The following is a 5,536-nucleotide window of genomic DNA, read 5'->3' as shown; positions in this document are numbered from 1 at the left end:
GATCCTATAAAGCTGATTTTTTGGGCACACCCTATCTATATGAGGGCCCATCAAATGAATGGTTTGCATCACCCAAACAATGTGGGGCCCACTGTATTTTAAGCCGTTGATGTAGCTACAATTTTCTCTCTCTCTATATATATATAGAGAGAGAGAGAGAGAGATGCGCCGTGATGGAGAAACTTGAGAGGGTGGGAGTGAGGGAGCATGAAAAACTCCTAAAAAATCAGGAAAACAAAATACCAATTTCAAATAGGCAATTTTTATGTTCTCTACACTCCCACCAGCTCAAGTCTCTCCCTCTCCCTACTTCTCCCCGCTCTCACACAATTGGGCCCATGAATATTCCATGGTTGCCAACACATGGCCTAATAGAAGAGATGAAAATTAAAGTAGTTAACAAGTGGGAGATAGAGACTTTGGGCAACGTGAAGGTGGGCCTTACATCGCTTCCAAGTTGCCCTTGTAATCATGGACACAAGCTGTGAGGAGTGTCACCTACTAAAGTAACAAGAAGAAGAAAAAGAAGGAGCCTTCTACATATTCCAACGCATTTGTAATGGCATGAAAGAAAAAAAAAACACGGAACGATCTTTTTCTCAGACTTTTCTTTCTGGGCGTGCTACAAATCGATCAAATTGCCTTCCTTTTCTTTGAGATTTTAATTCCTCCCTTTCTAAACTTTACTGCAACATATTTACCGGATGAGAACAGTTTACAAGCAGATGGGTAGATTTTAAGAGAGAGCCAAAAGCAGGTAATTGATTTGATATGGGAATTGGCACATTAGGAGAGAACCTTCTTGCCATTGGTGGAACGAGTGGGACCTGCTTCACAATGAATTTCAGATAATGGGTCCGCTAAGTTTGGACGACCGATCTCTTCAGACAAAAAATCTTGTATTATAGTGAGGTGTGTCTATAACAAATTGGTGGGGTTCATCTCTATTGATTTGGATCATTCATCATAGTCTCAGTGGCTCAGTGCCTAATGAATTCATTCTACTTTTGGCAATTGAATATGGACCGCATTTTTTAACGTTTTCTCAGTTATGGATCAGATATTTGGATCATCCAATCATCCGTATTTCCAGTTATGGATCAGATATTTGGGCCATCCAATCTGCATGGATCTCATCAGATTAGGATCAGTTATAGCAATCAATTTTTGGACATGCGTGTGTAATCTAGACCGTTGATCGTGTAGACAATCACCAATCAACCCACATGGACCGGGTCCCATGCCAAACAGATATCTTAGGCTTGAGTTTAGTTTTTTCTGGGTGGAAATAAGGATTGTTAGATCAAGGGCCTAGGATTATCCAATTCAGAAATAGGTGGGAATTGCAGTTTCTGGTCTGATCAATGTGAAAATTGATTTAAAACTCAGATTTAACTAAGAAAATTGGCATTTAATTCGAAAAATATAAGAAATTTTAAAAGGGGCACCGAAAATTCAGACTTTTCAAGAATTTTTCAAGTGTCTGGAGAATTTAAGTACGAGTGGGGCCCAATTTATTCAATGATACAGACCGTTTGTTTGTTAAGCCATTGCATCAATTTCTCCTCCCATTGGACGGTTCTAACCTTCCAATTTGTTGCCTCATTAAGTGGCCCGAAGTCACATCTGGTATTCCCATTAGTACAACAGTGGGGCCAATGATAATTATTTCACGTGGGGCCCATTGTCTCGCACAACAAAGGCTTAAGCGTGAAGGAGTGATAAATGGTTGACAAAAATGACACTATCTTTGACCCTTGATGATCCCCGACATGTGATTATTTTAATTTAGCTTCTATTCTTTCCCGTTGATTTTTTTTTTATACCGTTGATGTTTCCAGGCCTTTGATCGAGCTGATGGGATATGATGGGTGGCCGTGAAAACACGTGAAGTCTAAAAAAGTAGGTACGGCTCACTTTTTTTTATGATCCAAACCGTTCATCTGTTTGGGCACAACGTAAATACGTTGTGTCTCAAAAATCATTTCCATAGGATGATCCTAACCCTCCGATCTGTAGAAGATTCCATAAATGATTTTTGGGGCACTCCATATTCAGATCAGTTCAGATCGGAGAGTTAGGATCATCCTATGGAATTGATTTTTGGGGCACACCCTATTTACGTTGTGCCCAAGCAGATGAACGGTTTGGATCATAAAAAAAAGTGGGCCATACCTACATTGTTAGACTTCACGTGTTTTCACGGCCACCCATCTTATAAATTCTCGTTGTGTACAATCGGCTTGAATGTCTCCAAACCATGGCTTAAATTTCAGCTCAACTCAAGTACTCAACTAAGCCTTTGTCCCGAACTAGTTGGGATCGGCTGGTTTTAAATTTCAACTGAAAGCACTTGAACAGAAATTTGGTATTAAATAAAATTTTTTTTTTTATGGAGTAACCCCATTTTGGCCGAAATTTCAGCTGAAGTTTCGGTTTCGGTATTTAAAAGTTAAAACCATGCTCCAAACATGTCATGGCATCGCATAGTTACATAGTTCGGATTTTGTATAAAAAATAAGAGTTGAAAATTTGGAGAAAATGTATGTATTTTTCTATTTACATTATCTTTTGTCTCTCTCGTTATTTATGAATTTCTCACTATTTGTTCAAACAATATAACAGATTCTTAAGAAGTATTTGTAAAATTTGCATTTAATTCAAAAAATTGGGTCTAATTTGGAAAAATCACTATTAATTCAAAGTTTGAAACGAGCACAAAAAATTGGATATTTTTAAAGAATTTTCAATTATTCAGAGAATCTTGTAACTGCTTGTTGTACTAGCTGTCATGTTCGCTGGTAAAGTGACATTATCCGCGGGTAAAATCTATACTGGCCAATTTCAGGCGGTTGCCAATTCACCGCTAAATATGTTAGAGTAATTAGGTCAAGCAAGAGGTTGCTTGAAGCATTACACCCAAGGTATCTAATTTGGAATACCAAGTTTGTTGCCTGCAGCCCCTATATATATTAGATACACAGGGTTTTAATAGGTTAGTGGGCTCTAGCCCAAATAGGCCTACTACACCGGTCCATTATCTTATTGGGCTTATATTAGAATATACATGGGTTATACTATATACCCAACAAAATACACCATGGGTGAATATTTTACTGACGGATTATAGTGTCTCATGGTATTTACCGTTAATTACTCATGCTGCAAGAAGCCTTTGAAGAATCGTTGGTTTATTCCATTTACCTACGATCATGGGCACTCTCAAGGCATTGAACTATTGCATCCCCACCAAATCCCAGCTTACCTACCCAAAAAAAGGGACTGTCGGTGGTTTATGGGTAAAATACTATATGATAAATGCAAGGTAGACCTTGCATGAAGAGCCGAAAGAGGGCACTTGAATGGATAACTTCATTTTCGGTAACCTTTTAAAATCGGTTGAGAAAGCAAATTCGGATGCACACTTAATTAGGGCTGCAACTCGAGCCGGGTTTTACCCGACCCGCATCGACCCGACCTGAAAATAGCCTGGGTTGGGTTCAGGTTTCATGGGTTTCGGGTCGAGCCGGATTGAGCATTCAAAAGCCCGCATGAATCTCGGGTCGAGCCGGGTTTGAAGGGGCCCGACCCGACCCGAGTTACATAAGTTATAGTATGTACATTTTTTTCTATTTTTGGTTAAAAGTAAAAAGTGAAAACTCATGCACCCACTGTTATTGTATGTGAGTGCAATTTCTGCTTCTATGAGTTGAGTTGATTCAAGTGTTTGATTCAGCATTGTTTGATTGTAATTACAACATTGTTTGATTACAGCATTGTTTAATTCAAGTGTAATGTGAGTGCAATTACATCATTGTTTGATTCAAGTGTAAAGTGAGTGTAATTTCTGCTTCTATAAGTTGAGTTACCTTGCCAAACAAGAATTTTCCTTAAAAAATTGCGTCAACATGAAAAAACCCGACCCGACCCGAGATTTATCATGGGTAGGGCCGGGATTGGGAATCGTGGGTTTTCCAAAAAAAAACCCAACCCGACCTGACCCGAGATATTTCTCGGGTAGGGTTGGGTTCTCCAAAACCCGACCCGCCCGACCCGAGTTGCAGCCCTACACTTAATGCCATGGATCCAATAAAGTGCCATTTTCCGGCTCTTTATGCAAGGCCACCCTTGCATTTGTCATTCATTGGGTAAATTATATTACTTAATGTACTTTTGCCATCATTGGGTATTTTGGTTTGACACTATTTCACACCCAAAAAGAAGCGAGCTACGCCCTTACTAAACTCTAAACTAATAGGGCTAAGCTTGTCTTTGACCGCCAATAAAAGTGTGAAAAAAAGTAGTAAAAAATTTACCAGTTGTTAGGATCACCAGATAACAGATTTTTTCTTTGAGAAAGTTAAATTATGAAAAATCGCCAAAATGGGTACAATAAACCTGTAAAAGGGCATAGTAAACCTGTACATCTCCAAAAATGATTACAATAAACTTGTAATCATCAAACCCACAACCATCTATCTCAACATTCCATACAATATAAAGTCGATCAGTCATCTTTAGAAAATAATCAACAAATCATTGATTCCTGGTTGGGGTCATTTGATAGGTGCAATCTTAATCAAGAAATGTTAAAAGTATAAAAAGGTTAAATAACCCCATCTCCAACAACTTAAGCTTTTGGAGTAATTGGTTGTTTCACATGGTATCAGAACCAAAGATCCTGAGTTCAAACCTCGTTGATAGCAAAAGTCCACATGCAATGGCCAAAGCCAAAAGAGGGGCCACATATGCCACATGTAGGCTAACCCTAAAAAGAGGGGCCAAAATCACGATTTCTTGTTAGAATGTCCTACCAAGAAGGAGAAAACACAAACACAAGGGATCCATAACCAAGAGCAATTCATGCACGCTTCTCTTTAGAAGATGGTGAGCAAAGGCTACTTAAAATGGGCATTATCTTAGGGAGAAGTTTTGTAGTCACTTTATTCCACTTTGCATTGACGCGTAATCATTGGGACTCCTAGGTATGGCATCATCAACTAAGGAGAATAAGCATTATCTTAAGAAGAAGTTTTTTAGTCCCTTTATTCCACTCTGCATTGACATGAAAGTCATTGGCACTCCTAGTAATGGCATCATCAACCCATCAAGCCCTTGCACATATAGAAAAATTAATCACTAATCTATTCGAAACAACACACAATTGGTAATTGAAGCCCTTGCACACAGGGGCGGAATGGCTAACATAATTGGTCATTGGCACTCCTAGTAATTAATCACTAATCTATTCGAAATAACACACAATTGGTCATTGGCACTCCTAGTAATGGCTCTGTTCCAGCTTTTTCCATGGTAAGCTAACATAAGTATCTAGGAGTAGTAGTACTCATTACTATGATAGACCACAACGTTTATTTCAGTTCTAGCGAGTCGAACATATTTTCTTTCTCCTGTAACTTTGTTTGGTTGCCTTTTGCTATTCACATGATGGTAGGGGTGGCCAGCGGATCTACGAACGCGGATCCACTTCGTACTGGATCCGCCTAGGTCTTAGTCGACAGACTCGACACATTCA

This window comes from Tasmannia lanceolata, unplaced genomic scaffold (genome assembly GCF_043159265.1).
Source record: "Tasmannia lanceolata isolate RefF3 unplaced genomic scaffold, GAP_Taslan_0.1 ptg000005l, whole genome shotgun sequence".
In the NCBI taxonomy this organism is placed as follows: domain Eukaryota; kingdom Viridiplantae; phylum Streptophyta; class Magnoliopsida; order Canellales; family Winteraceae; genus Tasmannia; species Tasmannia lanceolata.
This window is presented reverse-complemented; position numbering follows the sequence as displayed.